The sequence below is a fragment of the Schistocerca cancellata genome, chromosome 3 (assembly GCF_023864275.1).
Source record: "Schistocerca cancellata isolate TAMUIC-IGC-003103 chromosome 3, iqSchCanc2.1, whole genome shotgun sequence".
NCBI classification, from domain to species: Eukaryota; Metazoa; Arthropoda; class Insecta; order Orthoptera; family Acrididae; genus Schistocerca; species Schistocerca cancellata.
The window spans coordinates 78,937,926-78,962,115 of record NC_064628.1 but is presented as its reverse complement, the minus strand read 5'-3'; positions in this window follow the sequence as shown (position 1 = coordinate 78,962,115).

Below are 24,190 nucleotides of genomic sequence, written 5' to 3'. Positions count from 1 at the left end.
GTAACATTCAAGTAATATGCGAACGTTAACACTAACCGTTAGAACACAAAGGTTTACATTTACGTCGTAAATGAAATGTAGAATCATATACGTCGGTTCTCAACTGCTAAACAGGCACACTTGATAGTTGCCGATTGCAGCGCCACCTACCATGAATGGATAACAATAGTCTAAGCAAACCGCGCGTATTCTTTGGTGTACAATGCGAATGAGCAGTAAATATGGGGGTGGGGGTTCCCATTTTAAAATAGTTGACCACGAGCAAACATTACTGGTGGTTAGGAGGTGGCCTCTTGCAGCAACAGACGTTCACTTTACTAATTTTAACTTTTCATCTCGAACATTTTTTTGTACTCTGCTTCATTTTCGAGATGTTTAGTTGTGTCAAGTTAAAACAAAGACCATTTATATTCCGCAAGCCACTTTGCAGTGAATGGTGGATGGTACTTTATACCAGTATTCATGATTTCCTCTTCCAATCCATTCGCTTTTTGAACGAGTGGAATACGGCTGCCTAAGTGCCCAGTTCCTCCGTATTCCCCCTCCCCCCCATCATTCTTATCTCAAGATCTCTAAGCGAGATGTGCGAAAGTGGTAGCACAACAGTCGCATAGTCTTTCTTTAATACAGTTGCTCTAAATTTACCCAAAAAGAGTTTCGCGAGAATTTCGTTGTCTTTCTTGCAGGCATTCACATTCAAGTTCCCCACACATTTCTGTTAGGCTTTCGTATGAGCTAGACCGTCCAGTTACGGTACTAATAGTGTGGCTCTAAAATCGTGCTACGTATGATGTGACGTCGACTTGATAAGGAGCACAGACACTAGAACATTACTTCCAGCTGGTTGCACTAGCGTCCTTAACGTGATTTCCTTTTACAGATGCAGTACACTTGTAACCTCCCCCTCACTTATCGACCTTAATGACAGTGAAAACTTAAACCGCGTGTACCTAATGGGAATTTGGGAAAAGCAATCGTCACCGAAGTTAATTTGTCGATAAAGAGGGAGGAAAGGGCTACATCTAAATGCAAGGAAAAATGCTAATGAAACTGGTGGAAATTAATTTTGAAATAGGGGTAAAGTTAATAAAGAAAGTAAATGTGCGGCCGTTACGTTAACAATCAACTAGCGGTAATTAGATATTTGAGATTTGGGGAAAATTACGGTCGCCAGTCCTAAGGACAATTACTATAGTAACTGAAAAAGAAAGGTTATTACACATATAATTAGCACTAGAAGCGTGGCAACTGAAGGTTGACACGTGTAGTGTGAAAACTGAAAGTTTGTCAGAAGTAATAAATTTCGCTACACTCTGACTTAATTTAGCAAAAGAATTAATAAAACAGGAAAATCGAAAGTTAATTTAGTGACTGAAGTTAATAGTGAGCTTTCTTTCTGAAGCACATCGAAATTCAGTAAAATACGGTTAGTCTTGGATTACCTCAACAATCATTTCAAAAGCTACTTGAATCTACGCAATTTAGAAATAAGGGATTTAACTTTGAACTTGAATTAAATGATTCTGAACAATTAACAGTAGTAAAATTTAGTACATACCAAGCTGAGCTGCAGTCACAGGTAAGCTAAAATACGGTAACAAAACTCGCACTCTTAATTTGTGCTTGTGTAATCTAAATATTGTAGCCAGCTATGAATACCTTAACTGAACTTTGAAATTAAAGCAGTGAAATCGAATGATTTTACTTTAATGCTGGCGTCTGAATTTCAACGACACTCGGGTTCATTTCGGAAAAGGAAGGGACCCTGCTTGGTAATACAATTAGGACAATGAGCAACAAAGGTTCATGCTAAGTTGCTGTAATTTTGTGATGCAACAATTTTAAAAGTTTGAAAAGCTGAGGTCTGCCATACAGTTCTAAAACTTTACGTGCTTCCAGTCTTCCTTGTTGGTTGATTGAAGGTTTGCAGCCGTCGATCGAGGAGGTGGCGACAGTCACTCATTGTCGGCCGTCGCTGTTGCAGAAGCTGGATGTTGGCGCGCCTTCTTCTCGACACGGTCACCAGACGAAACGGGCTCTTGACGTGCGCCAGCTAATGCTTCCCGTCCGCGACACCGTGTCAGAAACTATCATAGCAAGTCGAGCGCAATTACGTGCTGCCAAACCCTGAAAGCGCGGCAACTCGCGGGAGCTTCACGCAACACACCTGCTCCACTGCACCACCCCAGCCAGACTCCCTCTGCCCGCGCTCCACGCGGCAGAGTTAACACTACCAAAGATCCTACACACTTTGATTCTTCACACTACCTATCGATGTAATCGTTCGATAGCAGTTTTCCCTAGGCAAGACCCAGCGTAAAAATACAAATAATATTTACGTAACAAACCAATTATACATCGACATAAATGCATAAATATATATATACAAATAGTAAAACAATTACAATATGTAAAGACACAGAAATGCCATATATTCAGGTAACAAAAATAAGGAAAACAAATTTATAGTACAATAGATGGAAATAGGAGGATATGCATTTCCGGCATTACACACTCTCCCAGAACCCTTCTTACAAACCTTCCGATTCGCCTTCCCTAGAACCGATTTTACGTGATGGTGATCGAGCCGCTCTCGAACCCCCTGCTTCTGAATCCTCTCCTCGAATTGGCGCACCTAGGGAACCGACACCACGCCGGCTGAGAGGCGAACGCACCGCTGGGAAGGCTGGGGAACGGACTGCTGCGTTTCCCGTTCGATTTTTCTGTCCGTGTGCGGCCGTTAGGCTGGGGCGGTAACGAGGCCAGGGGCGCAGGAAACAAGCGACGAACGCGGCCAGTGTCGCTCGGAGCACGCCCTGTCGGGAGCACCGTTCCAGATATACTTGCTCTCAGAGGTCGGAAACAGTCCTTCTCCCAAAACGTCGATTCATCGTTGCCGGCATGAGTTTAATAACCTCACATGAAAATTCCTTCTGAAAACTTCTAATGTCTCCTACATCACTAGGGCTATATACAGTAGAAATTTAGGTTGTCAATGGAAAGAATATATTATCTCCTGGAAGCATCATTGTAATAAATACAACAGCCGCCGTGCTACCTCTTAAAGTATTCCGCACTTGAACTGAGACATACATCAATGACAGGATTGACTTTTTTATCGCTAAAGCCTGGAAGCGCTGTAAGAAATATGTGTGAAAAGGGCAATCCCGGAATCACGGTTTGGTGTGTGTGTGTTTGTGTGTGGGGTTGGGCAGTCTTGGTGCTTTTTGAGCTCGGAACATGGGCCAAAAAATTTTTAGTTTAGCCCGAACCAACGGTCATTTGTACAGCCATTTGCACATCCGTCTTACTGTAACTATGTTACGTTGTATTAAGCAACATTTGAATGACGAACCGGAGCTGCCGCACAGGCAAATTGTGCGAACCGTTTAATTCCTTTTGCAAAAGATTTTAATTGGGCTGAAATTAATGCTCACCTAATAGCACCATTTGTATGTGCACTGTTGGGATTTTACGTGCAAAAACACGTAAAGGACACGTTTTCCTGGGAGGTTTTTGAAACGCAGCTCTTCTATAATTCAGGCTTGTACGAGCAGGTTCAAATTCTACATAAAGGTAGATAAACGGGTATTCTCAAAACGAAACTTTCTTAACCACTAATCTGTATCCGTTGTAGAGATGCGATGGTTTATGTAGCACGTAAGATACACTCTAACGTGAACTGAATGGCGGAAACGGTTTACAGTATATCAAATAGATAAAAAATGATTTCTTACAATAAAATTGAAAATTCGCTTTCGAAATCTAGCTTCATTCGCATTTCACGTGCAAAAAAATTCGTTTTTATGTGAGTTTACGCGCTCCACATCTATGTTACAGACTTGCGCAAATGGGTTCAAATTTTCTAAGAACCTAGACAAATGCGTGTGATTAATGGTCGTCCTGTTGTTTTGTGAAAGTTTTAACCATTGCCACGAGGTAACCAACACACTTCGAAATGTTTGTCCTGTTGTTTTATGAAAGTTTTAGCCATTTCCACGAGATAACCAACACACTTCGAAAGACAATAAAAGAAATCTATACATGATCGGTTGTCGCCCGAGCCAACAAAAATCTGTATCGGTTGCCAAGCTATGGCGGTCTAATGTCAAAATTATGGAAGAGTAGAAATTGGGAACCAGAATGAGAAATTTTCCTGATACAGCACAAAATGGTGAATATGTTCCGGGCACAGCTAGGGATGTAAAATAGGGGAACTAGCCTTTAGACTTATCTGGCAGCTTCAAAGAATTTTAATCAAAACATCTTGACATATTCGCGCTTTTTACGAGTTTATCCCACTTCGCGAGCACACTAAGTGTTCTTAGCTTCAAGGTGTTGCCACATTTGAATCTTGCGATTTATAGGCTGAAGTCCCTGTTCCTGTGCCCAAAATCATGAAGATTCTCCAGCCATAGTAAACAATATGTATCATATGTCTAATTTTTGGATGTGGATTTGTTACCGGAACCCGCTAAAATGCACCCCCTGTTACATGTATGGTGAGGGGAATAAGAACAAATATATACAAATGTATGTGCTCGAAGAGAGTGGAATGCATCTACAATAGGAAATATGCGAGAGCGGGTGTGCATTTATAACTGGAAGTATCCCAGAGTGGGGCTGCATGCAGCCTTAACTTTAATGAGACCTTGTGTCATATTGCACGACATGACAAACGCCATGTTGGATGGCAATGGCATGTGTCATTGTGTCATTTTATACGACATAACATCGAGTGTCATGTTACTTTACTTGACAAAATGCATTATATTATATGATATAGGAACTAATACTCACAAGTAAAAAAGCGCGATCATGTGAAGATGTTTTGATTTTAACTGTCTTTTAAAATGTCACCTAAGTCAATAAGCTAGTTCCCTTCTTTTACATCCCTAACTCTGTCCAGGACTTACTCGCCTTTTTTGTTCTATGATAGGAGCATTTTTCTTTCCGGTTACCGTGTACACGAGTAACTCCTGATACCAGACCTTTGGCTGATGGCTGTTTCAGTATGCGTGGAGATCCTGCCACGACAGGGAATTATTCTGCATCTATACTCTGCAAAGTACGTAATGGTGTGTAGGGGAGGGTATTTTGTGTTACACTGTCACTTCTCTCCTTTCCTGTTCCAAACGCTGATGGCTCGCAATAAGAACCATTGTTGAACGCATTCGTGTGAACATGAATCTCTCTGATTTCAGCTTCGTGGTCCTATCGTGAGATATACGTCGGAGAAAGTAAGATATTGTTTAGCTCTTCCAGTAACAGTAAACCACGTCGTGATGGGTAACGCCTCTCTTGTAGTGTCTATCATCTGTGTTGGCTGAGACCTCCTTGACGTCTCCGTGCTTTCTAAATAAACCTGTAAACGAAACGTATTGTTTTTCTTTGGATCTTTTCGATTTACTCTATCAGTCGTACAGGGATAGACAAAATAATGTGAACAGTGGAAGTAATGAGAGAGTTGTGTTAGACGGTCAACAACGCAGGTAGGCAAGTGTTTCGCTGGATTGTGCATGTTCAGTACAGACTAGGCATCAGTGCAAGTTGTTTACGAGTAGTGCACACTTGGTATTTGAATTCGAGGCCGAAGTCGATGTGCAATGAAAGACCTAAAAGAGTTCCAAGGAGGGCAAATAATGGGGACCCGATTAGCTGGAGCATCAGCAACCAACACAGCCAACTTACTGAATGTTTCAAGAGCAACTATTTCAACAGTCATTACTGCCTACACAAAACATGAAAAGACATCATCGTGTAAACGTAATATGGGCGCAAATAAAAACTAAGTGACAGAGATCGTCGTACGCTAATATGAATTGTATCAAAACAACACAAAACTACGGCGGCTAAAGTGACTGCAGAGCTCAATAGCCATCTTCGAGACCCCGTGTCTATCGACACTGTCCGCCGAGAACCCCATAAAGTGAATATTCATGGACGAACGACTGTACAGAAACCATTAGTGACGGATACCAACGCAAAGAAGCGTGAAATATGGTGTCACGAACATAAATCTTGGACGGCTGATCAGTGGAAACACGTCGTACGGTCCCACGAGTCAACGTTTTCGTTATTTCCAACATCGAGCCGGCCTTACGCCTGGAGAACGCCAAGAGAAGCCTGCAATCCTGATTGCTTGATTCCAACGGTTAAGCATGGAGGTGGAAGTGTGATGGTGTGGCTGCCCATATCATAGTATTCTTTGATCCCGTCATTACTCTCAAAGGCCGTGTTATAGCCAATGATTATGTGAACATTTTAGGTGATCAGGTGCACCCCATGATTCAAATGTTGATCCCCAACAATGGTGCCATATTTGAGGACGATAATGCCATTCACACAGGCAGGACAGTACAATCGTGGTATGAGGAGCATGCACCTGAACTGCTGCTTCTTCCCTGGCCAGCACAGTCCCCGGACTCGAACACTATCGAACCCCTCGGGGCGGTATTGCAGCGCAGACTCCAGAGCAGATTTCCGCCTCCCTCGTCACTACGGGAATTAGAAGAGGTTCTGATCGATGAGCGCCATAACATTCCACTGGAGACTACACAGTCATTATATGCCAATATTCCAAGAAGACGCAAATGGGAGTCCAACCCCTTATTAATAAACCATTCCCAAGTAATCTTCGTACATTCACAGCTGAAATGGAGGACACTGGGGCGTAAGCTGGTATAAATTTATATTAAAAATGAAGAAATTCCTCCAGCTGTATTTAAGGAGTCGATTTTATTTTGGAAACTAGTTTCAACCACCTTCCACACGGAGCACGTCCATATCTTTCCACTGACTTCCAGTATCAGCCGCACGCAGTTTACGTCAACAAGTGTATGGGCCTGAAGATGACGTTGTTACAACGTTGAAACTAGTTGCCAAAATAAAATCGATACCTTAAATACAGCTCGAGGAATTTCTTCATTTTTAATATAAACATTCTCTCAGTCTTGATCCCCTGTCTTCTATGGACGTTCCCCTTCCGTCTCTAGCTTCTTGTCTTGGCTTCCTCAACAATATGTGGTTCATTATACATCTCCCTGAGTTCCCCGTTTATTCTTCTTCGCCGTTCTCCTCCCTCATAAACTGGTCTAAACTGTACTGCAGGATTTTCTTTTGAAAGACCTTTATCTTTCACTCTGTATCCTTACCTATTACCCACATTTCTGCCCTATATAGTAACTCCTGATTATGGTTTTACATATCCTAATTTTAGTTCCTCCTGCTATAATTGTGGATAATAGTAGTTGGTGGAATGAATTTGAATACCGCTTTTGTCCTCTCTCTTATTTCTTGTTTCTCATCATTTCTGGTATTTACTCCGACCTCCACATATTGAAACTCTTCTGCTTTTTCAAATATGTACTCATCAAAAAATCTGTATGGTTCCCACCTTTTTGTCTTACAATGTCTGTCCTCATGAATTTCGTTGTAATATCATTTACCACAAATCCTATTGCCAATATTTTGATGTCATCTAGATTTTCAGCGATTAATGCCACACAACCGCAAAGACCAGTACATTCATTTTTATTCGTATACTAATTACCTCTTCTGCTTCACTTGTTGCATCCAGTGCATCCTACATTATTACGCTGAACAAGAGTGGTGATATTCCATCTCCTTGTCCGGCTTCTCTTATGTCAAAAGCCATGAGATGTTCCTTTTGAACCTTCCAAGGTAACTTTTACAAGATTTGTAATCTTCTTTGGTATTCTAAAAAATGGTTCAAATGGGTCTGAGCACTATGGGACTTAAGTTCTGAGGTCATTAGTCCCCTAGAACTTAGAACTACTTAAACCTAACTAACCTAAGGACATCACACACATCCATGCTTGAGACAGAATTCGAACCTGTGACCGTAGTGGTCGCGCGGTTCGAGACTGTAGCGCCTAGAACCGCTCGGCCACCCAGACCGGCTTCGGTGTTCTAAACTTCTGTATTTGATCCCACAACTTTCATTTATACTATCATAAGCTTTCTTAAAATCAGCAAACAATATTGCCACTGTTTTATTAAATTCCCAATACTTTGAAAGAGCTTCTTTCAGTACAGATGATTAATCAGTGGTGGATCGATTCTTCATAAATCCCGGTTGCTTTTCATCTGTCATCGCTTTTAAATATGGTTCTCATCTTTTCTGGAAAATCTTGCAGAACATTTTGCAGGCCGCGCAACTTAATGAGACGCCTATATAAATGTGAATTCTTGTTTATCGCCCTTTTTATGGATTGGTGTTACGATGATGATGATGATGATGTTTGGTTTGTGGGGCGCTCAACTGCACGGTTATCAGCGCCCGTACAAATTCCCACCGTTCGCTCAGTCTAATCTCGCCACATTCATGAATTACGATAAAGTGATGAGGACAACCCAAACACCCAGTCATCTCTGGTATTACGACCGCTTCTGGCCACTCATGTGGCTGCTTTCTTTCTTCATTCCAAATGTTGGTCACGATTTTGTGTGCTTGTTTAGCAATCTTATCTCCTCCCATCTTAAGTAGTTCATATGTTATTCCACCTGCCTCAGGAGCTTCCGTTGTTTTTTTTTTAGTATTTTGATTGCATCTACACTCTCTTTCGACGACGGTGGTCCGACTAAGGGCTCTACATTTCGATATTTATGTATTTCCTCCGTTTCTGTACTTCCATCTTCAACTGTCGAGTAATTTTCATCGCCACAGTGTTTCAGCGTAGACGCTCTGAGCGTGCGAATACTATTCGCGGCTGGATGTAGGAAGGTATCAATTCTTCTTTTGGTAGCGAACGTCATACTACGCCCTCTTTCCCTCTGAGAATTCGTGGAAAAAATCTCGTCAACTCCGTGTCATTACTCAGAGGGGGAACAGTCCATTACGGGCTCCCCATTAGCGGAAGGAGAGCGTCATTAATTTTGTCGCGAGTAATTTTTTATCCTCGCAGATATTAGTTTTCCCCCCGCCGCCGAAGTGTGGTCTTTCAGGACATATAGTGCAGCCGCATCGCGACCTCCGCGGTGGTGTATATATGTAGGTATCGGACAGCAGCTCGGTAGCTACTGTGGCGTCGGACCAGCCGGTGTGGACAATAAAGAGGCCGCTACGTGCCTGGCGCGGAGACTTATCGACGCGCCACAGACGCACGGCTCGGGCTGGCCTGGGCTTAGTGGCTTTTGTCGAAAGCGCCAGCCGTCAGCGTCGGGGGGACTTATCGGACGTCGACCGCGCGCAGTCGCCCGCCATTTGGCTCGAATGTGTGTCTGACTGTGTGTGTGTGTGTGTGTGTGTGTGTGTGTGTGCGTGTGTGTGTGTTTATGTTGGGAAGTGGTGCGGGGCACCGGAGGAAGAGCGCTGGAAGGTGGCAATATTGCGGAGATTCCAGCAACGGATAATCGCCTGTGTCATCTGGGGCGACAATTAAAAAGGAAGCCAGACAAATGGCCGTCGGCGAGTTATAACGGCGAGGTCGCTTTCTGGGTGGCGCAGCTGCCGCCGGGGGTGGGCCGACGGAGTACGCCGCCACCTTCGCGAAATCCGAGGGCGAGCCGAGTCGGAGGGACAAGGAGCCATTCTCGCCGTCGCATCTTGCCTGCTTTTTTTTGTGTTTGCTTCAGCTTGTAAAGAAACTGGTTCTCTACTTCTGAAAAAAAAATCTTTTAAATAATAAAACATGACCTATACAAGGAATCTGACTACTCCTGTTAGTCATGGACGAAAAAAAAATTGGCATAGTCTTTGTCACAAGGTGCATAATCTTATGTGGGGCCGATAAGACGTCAATTTTAATCTAAATATGGTATGCCAATGTTAACGTAATAAAAAATAAAATAGATAATTCAGTACAATTATTATATAAATGCGATAAATCACTTTAACGGGGGCCAAATGAACAATTAAAGTCAATATAATTCCAGCAAACCTGCAAAAGTAAAAAAAAAAAAAAATTATTGTAAGGACCTACATAGACATCGCGCATCTGCTAGATGCCCACGAAATACGCAATTTTGTTTTGAAGCTGACAGCCAATGAGAAAATAGGTGCAAAAATACTATTGGTCAGTTTTCAAGCAGTAATGGCGGACAGCATCAGCTGATAATATACGTAATTTTATGGTAGCTAATTTTACTGCACAAAAAATAAAATATGTAGTCCCTCCAAAAGAAGTGACACATAAACATTAAAATAAAATTATGAGGGGCAGCAAAATGCCTGAGAAGAATTTTGAAAGAACATTAGTAGTTGAACTTGAATTTGGCGGGTTTTCAACACTGTCAACAAGACGAAATAATGGAAAGAATATTTATTGGAACTAAACAAAATTGAACCTTGATATTGTGAAAGTAATTTTAAAATACATAATTTAACTGCACCTGTCTTTAATTTTGAAATGAGAGAGAGCGTAATAATTTTCTTTTAATGTCTTAACTGTTGCTGCAGGCGGTGGGATGACGTCAGCGGTGATCCGCGCGGACGATGTGTGAAGTTAATCCTGGTTCGTGGCGCGAAGATAATGATGGATCCTCCTGTTTCATCAATATTCCAGTTACGGCGGTGGTCTACGTCTCCCCCGTAGTCGAATCAGCTGGCAGCACTGGCGCGATAATAATAGTTCCAGTGTGTGCGTTGTCGTTACGCGCGCGACGTTTTATTATTAAAAGTTTATTAATCACGCGGTGCGGGTATGTCGGAATTATGCAATGTCTTTAGTATTTACGATATATGGCTGGTTAATGCCAATACTTCGCACAGTTCTTTCACCGTGTTGCCACAGGAAAACAGTCACATGTGTTTATCACTATAACAGTCCGCTATAGATCAGTTCAATTTACGTCGTTGTTTTTAAGACAGTTTGGATGATATAATAAATGTTTCTTGATCAAATCACAGCACTGTTCTTTTACTGACATTTTGTTTTGTTCCACTTTCACGAAATTATAACAGTGTCTCCACACGACAATGGTGTCTGGTTCACGGCTAATTGTCACAAGTTCACACAGTATGTAAAATCGTCACCGCAAACACTCGATATACTTTTCAGGTTTTACTGTTCACTTAATAATGCACGATCTCCTATTAACACAGCGGACCCACTGTAATTAATTGTTCCTCCCGTATCACCGTCTTTCACGCCGAACTTTGCAGCGTTTCTCCACCCGCGAACCGGCCATGATACCACAACAACTCGCATGCTCTCTATCGATAGTCGTTCGTTCTCTCTCTGACACAGTACTCCTCCTAGCCTAACCAAAGATTTACATAGCATATAAAACCAGAACATTCATATTCGGACAATATAAAATATAATACAGTAGCAAAATGAATGAAGAAACAATGTGACGTATTAACAAACAAAGAATAGTTGAAATAAATGATACATACGTACTATGACAAGGTAATGCACAAAAGAAAAAAAATATTATCGACTTTCGGGAAAAGCAATGTCTTTGCAAGCTCCGTCAAAAAGACAAGTCTTGCGCCTCTCTCTCCCAAAGAATGACGTGACGCAAAGGCAGGCTGCACTAGTTTTTACCCAGTTTCGTGGTGACACTGTTTGGCCTGTCCATTATGTCCATTATAATTATCCGGGCTGTTTTCTAACTCCACATTTTTTAACGTTACCAGTCTTTCGATTAGTTAAGTTCCTCACGGGTAGATCACATAACTAACGAGAAGATATTGAATAGAATTGGAGAGAAGAGAAATTTGTGCCACAACTTGACTATAAGAAGGGATCTGTTGGTAGGGCATATTCTGAGGCATCAAGGGATCACCAATTTAGTATTGGAGGGCAGTGTGGAAGGTTAAAATCGTAGAGGGAGGCTAAGAGATGAATACACGAAACAGATTCAGTAGGATGGAGATGAAGAACCTTGCACAGGATAGAGTAGCATGGAGAGCTGCATCAAACCAGTCTCTGGACTGAAGACCACAACAACAAGTTTCTCACCCAATCTTTTACACAGGTACATCTACTACATCCAGCATCCCTCATGATTGATTCACGTACTTAAACTTGGTCTGCACCCGAAACTTTTCCCCGCTATTGCTCACACTGGTGAAGTTAGCTATACAGTACGTCTCAGTTCCTTCGGAACTGTCTCTGTGAAAAATAAAAGTAATGGATTATGTTCAAAAATCACTTTACACATGCGAAATAGTCTCCTACTGAATCAATACACAGCTGAAATCGTATTAAATATGTTTCGAACGAGACACTACGGTCTTTTCGAATTGCATTCAGTATTGCAGTACAGTCTCCTTGGATTTCCTTGACTGCGTCATGACGGTGCACTTTCATTGCCAACTTCAGTTCCGGGAACAACCAGAAGTAGGCACCGGCCGGTGTGGTAGAGCGGTTATAGGTGCTTAAGTCTGGCACCGCGTGACGGCTACGGTCGCAGGTTCGAATCCTGCCTCGGACATGGATGTGTGTGACGTCCTTAGGTTAGTTAGGTGTAAGTAGGTCTATGTTCTAGGGGACTGATGAAATCAGAAGTTAAGTCCCATAGTGCTCAGAGCCATTTGAACCAGAAGTAGGCTGGGAGCAATACAGCGAATATGATGGTGATCCAGGACTGTGATCCATCTGTTGGCCAAAATCTCACACACAATCTTCACTTAGTTTGCTACGTTATTGTCGTGGAGGAGCGACCAGAAACATACTTCTCGGTATTCCGGTCGAATGCGATGAATTCTCGCCCACAAACGATGGAGCAGTCAATTAATGTGATGATGCCTCGCTGCTCTACTACCATTTTCCGACAAGTGTCAAACGCATACTCTCACACTTTCACCTTCTACACCACTGTTGTTCACACACAGTTCGAGGATCGTAATGCTCATCTCGCCACGAGACAGCATAGCACTTTCGAATTTCACACAAGCGGTTCTAACGCCACTGGTACACACTGTGTGTTCCTCGCGCTCTTATCATACCCTTTCTTCTTGTAATGTTTGCTGCAGTTATCTTTATTGGCTCCACAATTTAAATCATTTTGTGTGTACACACACATACCAACAACGCTGTTTTTTTCTCATCAACACAGCTTTCTTTGCTCACAATAACTTCACATCCTTTTTGAAATTTGATTCGCTTTCCTTTCTTTTCTCTTTCTTTTTTTCTTAATTCTACTTTCACCGTTTTCATATTGCAGTAAGTCGGTATTTTCTTTTCCGTCGATTCTTCCTCATTTTCGTTTTACTTTTGTTTGTGCGTAATGTTTACTCTGTATGAAGCATATATTTTATTCCATCAACGGGCCCTTCAAACATTCCTTACTACAAGGGCTAAACACTTTTCCATTCAATTGTTATTTTCTCTCTGTATTTGCTTCCTCGCTTCTAATAGTTTCTGTGAAATTATGGCTAAGCAACAGTGACGATGCAACTCTGGCTCTACGCCTTCTTAACATCACCTATTTCTTGCTTCATTTTACTGGCTTCATTTTTGTAATTATTGTAGTGTCTCGTCATTTCGAAGATATTGTTTCAGACTAGCTACACGCCCGTGCCTCCCAACTGACGATAAAAAAGGACTTTTGTATACCGTCGCTTTTTGGGGTTCATTATCTCAGTTCTCTAAAATATATATATTGTTTGTTTCTACATTGCTTGGCATTAAAATTACAACGCCAGGAGGGATAGCATATAACTTAATTTTATCTATTCTGCATATACGACATATAAATTATACGTTAGTAAATATGTAGACATTTGGGGTACACAGAGCTGCCTCCACTGGGCTGGATTTCGAGTCGAACTGAGCTTGGATGAAACATTGGTGCATAATTCCTGCTACTGAGGCATTTTCCGGAACTAGGGTCCAAATGTCTACATGCCCTTTTTCGGGAAATCGTTTAAAATTAATCAGCGGGATACGTAGAATTTTCTATCAAGGTTTTCTTTCATTGTCTCAATGTTAGAGGTCATGGCAGCGTTTTATTAATGCGTGTGCGTGCAGCACTTCTCATCCAGTAGTTTAATGTAGCTGGAGATGTGTTTGAAATTCAAGAGTATTTTCTTCTGAAACACAAAGCAGATGGTTTAGTATTAGGCTTACTAACATGGCAAAGGTCCAAACACATTATTCCGACTTTGGAAACAGAAATACAGAAATGGAGTACTGTAAAATCTGAAACCAACAATATTGGCGCTTAATCCAGTGAATCCAGAAAAAGAAAAAGATTTCAGGAATTTACTTAAGTACATGGATGTTAAAAGCAACTTGTGGTTACACATTATGCTTGAATACAGTCACCAGCAACCAGATGTTATTCAGAAAATAGGCATCCATGCAGGACAGGAAGAAGAAGAAGAAGAAGAAGAAAAAGAAGATGAAAAAGAGAAACTAGAGGTCATTCAGTAACCAGAAGCTATACCAGAGAAAATGTCCATCATAATGTATGGACCACAGTACGAAACAGTGGTATTTTATTTGTATAGTTGTATTTGGTTACCAATTTACTTACTGTCAGTTTATTTTTATACCTTTAGGAGGGTTTCTTGGTCGTAAGTATTATGAAGAATAATAGCTCATATTGTTGCTATCTCTATATATGTTGTGAGGGCTACAATAACAATTGAGGAAAGAATTGTTTCCTGACGTTGATTTATGGGAAAATTGTCTGAAATGTTTACCATTATATTTTTTCTACCTTAAAAACGTGTGTTAAAATATCTAATATAATACAAAGAGTTACTTAACTATAGTTTACATCTTTTTGAAATTTTCTTGTATATTAGTGTCAGCTTACTATTCAAATATGTTAAGAGCAATTATTTGAACTGCCCTATATCAAATAACCATTTTTTCCTGTAAGACTTTCTTCCGGAAAATGCCTCAATTGTCGTGGCTGGCGAGTGGTTATGTACCAGTCTCCCTAAAGTCTATGAGCAGATGTTTTGAATGGATTATGGATATCGAGGATGTCCTGGACACGATCACACCCGTTGTATCATTGTAGGTCAAGGCAGCACGGTCTACATGTGGACTTGTGTTACCTATTTGAAAGATGTCTCCAAGACCTTAAAGATAGGGCACCACCACCGGACTTGACACGTCATAAATGTAACGCCTGCTGTCCAAATTACAGGAGACGCGAACAAACTGTGATTTGTATTCTGTTCCAAATGGTCTCCCATACAGTCACTCCAGATGATGATGACCTCGTGCCACTCTTGTGTTCAGCGTTGTTGGGCACACAGCAGTCCGCGCGGTTGCCTTTGCTGCCGCATTAATTGAAGTATAGGAAGCTACAATAGTGGTCACTCGGCTGACAGTTCGCGTTGCTCTAGATATCGTCGCAGTGTCCTTGTGGATAGCAAACAAGCCCATTTCCTGTCAAGTCACGTGATGCGTCTCAGCGATCCTGCACGACCAGATATAGGGCATATCTGCTCCCTCGGGTGCTACTCGCGTGGGACCGCTGTGAACCCACAAGGATTTGGGTAAGGCCCTCTTTTACCCATCGATTCAATATTCTCTAGATAGTATTACGATCCCGACCAACAAGAGCAGCAGCATGGCAGAACCATAGCCTGCAGTCTCGACAGGCCACGATACTGTCGCCGTCGAACTCCGACACCGGCTGACACACGTTTCTCCTTCTTACTTGAAGCTCAACACGATTTTCTCACAAACAAACGACATCCTAATGCATCTTGAATGAGAAAACCAGCGATAATCTTCCCTTAAAAAACAGAATGTAGATCGCGTTACTCTAATCAACCTTCAGCGGTTGCGCTGGAATGCTAATCATTTCCTTATACAAGCATCTGGCGTTTTTTGCATCCCATTTGCATGCCGTTGCAATTTTAGTCAACAACAGTGTACAACTTTCTTTACAGTTTATAGATTGTAAATTAATTTACTCGTATTGTAACTATTTTTCAGCACTTTCAAAGTTGTTCTATTAATTATTCCATTTGGCGTTGACGTTCCTCTGCACTAAAGGTGAATTTTAGTGAATATCTTGTTCTTTATAGAGATGAGCCTGACAGGTCTAGCTTTTTTTTCATCCTGTCCCTTTACTTCCTTCTGAAATAGGTCAATTACAGCGCTATGCTAGGTTTTGAGAATTGTTTTCCTATTTAGTAATTCTAAAAATAATTTTGAAGGTACTTTTTATCCTCCAGCCTCAACTATTTCTATTAAGTACCAACTTCTCTTTATGTCTTATCTCGGAGGGTTTTATTTACCTTTTTCGGCGTTACTTACGGATTGTCGCCATTTTATCAACTGTCTGTTACATCTCATATTTATACACTATTACGTGCACTTACACTGTTCTCAGTACTTCATCAACAGCGTGTTCATTTTCCCTTAAACTATAAAAATGTTTCACTGAAGATACCAGTTAATTACTACATAATCTGTTACTAACAGAAATACTGAAATAGGTCTATCGATAAATCAAAAACAGCTCATAAAATCTTGATGAGGCTTTGAGATAAACGTGGTAGATGCCATGGGATACTTTTTAGTCATGACAAAATTTATTCTCCGTTAATAACGTCGTTATACAAACAGACTTGTTTGGTGCAACAATAGAGCTTCCTGGTTGCTGATTATCGTATGGAGAGAGCATATGTGTGATGTTACACGCCGTTTGTTCCAAAACTGTGTCAGAATTGAGATAAACCGGAATTAAAAAGAGCAATCAAATCAGAATAATTAATTCCCCATGTGTAAATGATATGTGTGTTAGTACGAAAGATTGCCAGTACTCAGTTAACGCAGTTTGCATTTTTATCTTGACTATATATCATCTAAATAAGAGGCCACTCTGAAGACAAATTGTCCAGAGCTTGAAGTGCAGGTGAGAGTAGCTCATAACGCGGGCCAACAATTGAGGCCACCCGTGGAGCGAATTCTCGGAAGGGACCGCCGGTAATGGCGAAGACCAGAGCCCGTTCGTCCTGATTTCATGTATCAACCCTAGACACCAGTCGCCGGAAGTCAAAATACAGATACGATGTCCTGTAGTGTATGCTCAATGACAACCTTTGTACTTAACAACCGAAATGTGCAAGGAAGAGAAATGTATTTGGCGAGACACTCAAGAATGCTATTATGAATAGACTATAGAAAGTAGAGCAGGGCCGGCCAGAAATTCTGCACGCGTGCGGTGCTCGTGCGCATGTGCAACTTCCGGGTCACAGCGTGCACGCCGCAGCCGTCAGCGTTCATGTAGTGCGTGTTTCTACGCACAGACGTCGCTTTATCCACTTGCTAGGATACTCTGTACCGGCGCATTCTAGTGCTCTTTCCACAGCTTGCAAGCCAACCAAGGGAAGATATTTCGCGTATTAAACATTTAAAATACTGTCACAGTCTACTCATTGAGACATCTACTTTTATGTTAACAGTTTAACCCAGTAAGACATGTAATACAGTTAACAACGGTGGGTTTTTATTAAGGCAGCTTGACTGACGGCACAAAAATACGCGTAATGTTTTTGAGCTAGTATTTAAGAAAGAGAGCACTTAGCGACTTCCAACGAACCTTAGTCATGATTTCAAATAACATTAAACTAATGCAAGGTTTCTTATAACTAATTCTCGGTGTCCTCAGTTACACCCACATAATTTCTGTCTCACTCACCTCTGAACAGAATGATAACCGCAGATCTCTCGATGATCACCTGTTATTTCAATACCATTATTGCTATCTCTTTCATCAGTTACGTCTGAAATCTGCATAATAACCGACAGTTAGATGAATGTCACGTTTTATGGACTTCAGCTGAGCGTAGCCCTTCATACATTTACAAAAAAGCCCTAAATATAAGTATACATTGAAACAATCGGTTTAATGACCAATTTTCCTCTTGCTTGTACCACATAAACAGGGAAGTGGAGCCGCCGCCGTTGATTTAGGACACATGTCTAATAACAGACGTCGCTGTCGCTCCCTGTCGCGCACGTGCGCACATGTGCAGCACTTCCGCACGTCCGCACACTGTGCAGCGTTTGGCCGGCCCTGAAGTAGAGCTTCTTCAAAATATGCTGCCCGTTACAGATAAGGTCAGAACTGATGGATACCCGTGAGTTAGGCCACTTGTGATGCCGTGGGATGCCGCCGAACGCATACACTACAAAAATCAAATGTTTGACACAACGTAGGAAGAGCCCGGAATGGCCAGCAGAAATAACTTAGAAGTTAGAGAGAAAAACTGGACAGCACTGCCGAGGACCCAAATCATTGGCCAAGGACAGAGATAGAAAGAGACAAGAACACAGTTTTTCATTGCCGAGTGCTAAGAAGCCTACTATTGGTTAACTGCCTTAAACAAGAGTCACGCCGGCCGGTGTGGGCGAGCGGTTCTAGGCGCTTCAGTCTGGAACCGCGCGACCGTTACGGTGGCAGGTTCGAATCCTGCCTCGGGCGTGGATGTGTCTGATGTCCTTAGGTTAGTTAGGTTTAAGTAGTTCTAAGTTCTAGGGGAGTGATGACCTCAGATGTTAAGTCCCATAGTGCTCAGAGCCATTTGAAGCAAGAGTCACGGAAGGGGAACACCTTCTTTTAAGGCACTGTTTTTCTGGTCAGCGCTAGGAATATCCGTAGATTCCGTTTACGAAGCAGTCGGTACAAAACCACTCCACCACCAGGGCTCCACCACCGGGATCTCCACCGACAGACTTCTCCTCTGCACCTCATCAACTGAACAGCCTGGTTCCCCCTATGAGCAGATGACCAGGGGACTTTAGAAATGTTCTGGCTGAGACGAACACAGTCGCAGATGCGACCAATGGCTGATTCCGTGGCCACGTCTGCCTCTACCTGCATATTAAGATGCCCAGATCTAGCCCCGACAGCGAGATCAGCCTTACGGACAGTCAGATCATTTTTACTGAGCGATAATAATTTCAAGCGTCATTTTGAAGACTTTCTTGCAGAGTTTAAAATCAATATGCTTTCAGCTCAGAACAGTCCGCCCCCGGTAGCTGAGTGGTCAGCGCGACAGAACATCGATCGTAAGGATGCAGGTTCGATTCCCGGCCGGATCGGAGATTTTCTCCGCTCAGGGACTGTGTGTTGTGTTCCCCCAGTCATCATCATCATTTCATCCCAATCGACGCGAAAGTCGCCGAAGTGACGTCAAATCGAAAGACTTGCACCTGGCGAACGATCTACGCGACGGGAGGCCCTAGTCACACGACATTGACATTTTTTTTTAGCTCCGAACACAGATGCAAACCTGTCTCTAGTACCATCAACGTTTTAATACTAACACTCCCGCAATCACAGGAAGAGTTTAAGGATGTATTTATTTCGTAGTGTCACACGGTTCCTACCCACGGTTACTTTTAACCAGCCTTGCCAAGCATTAGTTTCGATTCATCAGTCTTTTTCAGATGTTTATTGTCCACTTTCAATGTAATAAGCTAAATTAATTGTGATCTTGGTTCAAATGGCTCTGAGCACTATGGGACTTAACATCTGTGGTCATCAGTCCCCTAGAACTTAGAACTACTTAAACCTAACTAACCTAAAGACATCACACACATCCATGCCCGAGGCAGGATTCGAACCTGCGACCGTAGCAGTCGCGCGGTTCCGGACTGAGCGCCTAAGAACCGCTAGACCACCGCGGCCGGCCAATTGTGATCTTATTTGCTTCCGTAGCTAAGGACTTCCTTATTCGTATTTTGGCCGGCAAGGATTGGTTACGGCCGGCCGCGGTGGCCGAGCGGTTCTAGGCGCTTCAGTCCGGAACCGCGCGACTGCTACGATCGCAGGTTCGAATCCTGCCTTGGGCACGGATGTGTGTGATGTCCTTAGGTTACTTAGGTTTAGGTAGTTCTAAGTTCTAGGGGACTGATGACCTCAGATATTGAGTCCCATAGTGCTCAGAGCCATTTGATTTGATTGGTTACGTCACGTCAACAGGGTCACTTTTCATACCTCTAGTCAAATTCATCCCGAATACCCTCACACTTCTTCGCTTAACAGAGGCGGAAAATTATACACTGCCACACAAGCCACTACTTGAGTAATGGTGACAAAAACAGCGGCTGTATTTGAATCTAATGTCGTTTATTCTTTCGAAAAAATGCTACCAGGTTCGACACCACATGGTGTCCCATCTTCAGGCTCCGAACTTAACCTACCATCCACAACCGTTTTCATCTGCAAAAAACAGCGTCGTATGCAGTGGGTCAAAACGAAATGGATTCCGTGGCAATAACAAGCCCAACATGGTGGTGATGGTAAATGCCTATGGGATCAACCTGCAGAGGTCATCGGTCCCTAGGCTTACATACTACTTAATCTAACTTCAACTACCTTACACTAAGGACAACACACACACCCATGCCCGAGGGAGGACTCGAACCTCCGACGGGGGAAGCCACGCGAACCGTGACAGGGTGCCTAAGACCACGCGGCTATCCCGCGCGCAGCATAGTCAGACGACAACTCTGACCATGCCACGGAAGGTGCGGAATCCAGTTAATTTTGGCCCACTGCATACGATCCTGTTCATTGCACATGCAAACGGTTGTAGATGGCTGGTTACGTCCAGGGCCTGAATATGACACCATGTGAGTCGAAACTGGTAGCATGTTTTAAAAAGAATAAACGACGTTAGATTCAAATACAGCCGCTGGTCTTACAATCATTATTCAAGTACAACGTGTCAGGCTGAAGTCCTACTTGATGGATTATCAGAGACTACACAAGCTGTCAATAGGTGAAGCCTTACTGAGCTAAAAGGATGACAACTAATAGTGCTACAGGCACAGTCTGTAGATGAACGTTTCTAGATCATGTGTCACATAACCGTATGACGTTCACACCATCGTTTTTAGACAACTTGTGTTTTTTTCATCCGTTTTTGTGTTAACATGATCATGTTACTAACACATCCTGTGCTTAGCAGCAAATTCTGTGCTGTCCTGCACACAGCTGAAATTTGGTGCCATCTGTTGTGCACAGTTTAGTCAGCTTTCCTTGTTCAATAGTTTCGAATCTTAATTACTTAATATATACTCGCAACTTATAACACTCCCTACTGCTACTACTGTACCATAACCTCAATGCTAGAAACAGGTTGTGACATAAAACTATTTTGTAAAAGCAACTATGGCACAAAGCAACAGAGCAGTGTTACCCTCTGAGAGGAATTTTGTTAAGTTGACCGTGTTGTTCCTAACGGAGGTGGCTTATCAGAAATGAAAGTCAGAATTTCGTTAATATTGGAATAGTGACAAACAAAATTTTGCCTAGCTATACTGTTTATAGAATAAGGGAAACGGTCGCCAGCCTAATTAGGCAAGAGAAAGATTAACGTTCTCGTTTATGAAAGTAGGTATAAGTAACTATAATGGACAAACACAACCTAGACTTAGCCACACGCGAGTGCAATGAACTCTGACACACATATGTTTTAAGATTGAAGCTAACAACTGGAGCAGCACAAACTATTTGCTAAATTATAAGAGATACCGAAACACCCTATTACTTTCAGGCTTACTTAAAGTGAATGGTCTTTATAACATTACTATTAACATACACTTCTAATACACAAACACTTAGCAAACATGAATATATATTGTTTCACAACTGCAGCTTTCTCACTTTTACTACAGCGAAACACAATGCTGACCAAATTGCAAGAAACTGACTCACCTTTTAGAATTTACTACAGACAAAAATGTGATCATTTGCCTTATAAGCCTCAGTCTTAAGAACTTTTAATATTGAAGTTATCAACAGCACTTTAAATAGCAGTTTTAATAGGAAAATTATTTTGAAAAATAATATTTACTTTAACTCACTCTATTGCCACATTAACTTTAACTTTCTTTTTACTAAGTTCAAGAGGCATTAATTAGCAAAACTCTGGTCATAAATGTTCTTTCAGTAGTGACACTCGGTAATTACTTTAGTTCAAACGGAAAGGAACCTGAGAGGTGTTATGATGAGGAGAAAATCAAGGTAGGTACATAAATTCAGATACAAATTACCTTATATTTCTGCACATTAGCACATCCATTAAGCTGATCCTTCACTGTACATCATTATAGTATTACGTTGCAATGATTGCGCAGTGTGGTGGCAACTGCATGTTGGTAGGTGGAATTGTAGGCAGAATTGCTGGACTCTGTCATTTCTTGGTGGCGATGATATATACAAATTCCAGAATAGTTCCAGCTATTTATCCACCCATCCGAGGCATTGGAAAGTAGCAGAAAAAGCCTCCCTCGGAATCATCACAATATGCATCGGTTACTTGGCAGTCCCCGACTGGTAGCTCGTCTCCGACTGCTGGCTCGTCCCCGACTGACTATCAGTTCCACCTTTTCCACCTAGGCCAACCACAATTTGCGCGCGCTACACAGTTCCGTTTCCGAGGGGAACCACTACACCTTTTACATACAAAATAACTAAGAGCCCTAAGTGAGGATCAGCAATTTACATAACAGCAACCAAATACATTAAATAAAACAGAACATTTACACATATTGACATCTCTACAAAAAATTATTCACACAAAATTACAATCATATACAGTAAGTTTTGTTCCCTCCAAATGGGACAAAGAATATAAATTGCAGATACACTACTTTGCATAGAATCAAATCACTACTTCAAAGGTTTGACAAAGAAAAGAGTACACAATTTTATGTTATCGATTCAAACACATTTACAGAAGATCAACAATGTGACATTAAATAAAGCAAAAAAACATAATAAATCCATACAGCATAAGAGCTGTGGTGTTACAAACTTGCAAACTGATTATTTCTACTGTCAAGTAATCTGTTCGTCATCTATACGTGACATTTTTTCTATCTCCATTTTATTCGTCAATTGGTTCACTTGAAATCGTATTACAAGAGCGAACTTTACTTTTTACCGCTCTGTCTTCGTGGATGTATACATTTATTTACTTTATGTTTGCGAGACAGAAAGCAGCTCGAAGTGATATTGGCTGCACTGTGTGTACCGACAACAGCGGAGACCTTCCGTTGATTATGTTTGCTGATGAAACACTGGCTGTTTACTCTGCCTCATAGCCAATTAAGACTGCTTGCTTTTCTTTCCATCCCTGCTTCATCGTCAAGTCCAGTTTGTCAACTGTTTGTTGTATTTTATGCCGGGACGACGCTTTGCCTAGCTGGTAACCGCCCACGTTCAAATCTACGACTCTCCAACGTGCCGTGCTGGCCACTCAGCAAATTCATAATCCATTCAACTGCAGCACATTGTTCCCACACATAAAATCAATATTTGTTTTTAGCCTTTTTAAGGGGCTTTGTACCTTATCAGCAAACACACAGAATATTTTTCTACTGTAAAAGCTGACTCCATCACCTGCAATTGTTTTGTGCCTGAGAGCTATGGAGGTCACTTAGTTTAGAACTTATGAGATTAAACTATCTTCTAAATGTTGCATTTATAATTCAAAACCAATGCTAATCAAATCACAGTCAGTCAATTCTGACCGAAATTTCTCTACTCTCACTAGCTCACCTGCAGTAAAGATTTCTTACCTTCTTCGTTATCAGTGGAACTGTTGGTTAATCAGAATGATTTCGGTGACAATAAGACACTGTATCGTGAGATATTAGGCAATATTGATAGAATTTGTAGTGGCTAGCACTTGCAGCTATGACTTAATCGCATAATGAGTAAATGTCAGCCGGCCGCGGTGGTCTAGCGGTTCTGGCGCTGCAGTCCGGAACCGCAGGACTGCTACGGTCGCAGGTTCGAATCCTGCCTCGGGCATGGGTGTGTGTGATGTCCTTAGGTTAGTTAGGTTTAAGTAGTTCTAAGTTCTAGGGGACTTATGACCTAAGATGTTGAGTCCCATAGTGCTCAGAGCCATTTGAACCATTTGAACCAAGTAAATGTCAACAACAAGTCTAAAGGAATTGGATTCAATCGTCTGGCGGCCCTGGTACTATTTTCTGTCGGACTTCACTTCTTTCATTTCTGACAATGATTGCGTAAGTGAAATACCAAGCTGCACCGTGGTCCGATGTCCGTGTCAACCTGTAGGTCCCCTTATAACTGACTGGGATAGTCAGTTTGAAGCTAACCTCGAACACAATCGTGCCAAATAAAGTTCTGCAGTGCTCAGGGCATCCTCCTCATTGAACACTGCTTTGCATTTAAAGACTAACTCACAGGAAGGTAGGTCTAATGTTTGTCTACTTTCGGGTATTCGGAAACATCATTTTGCCGATGTTTGAAATTC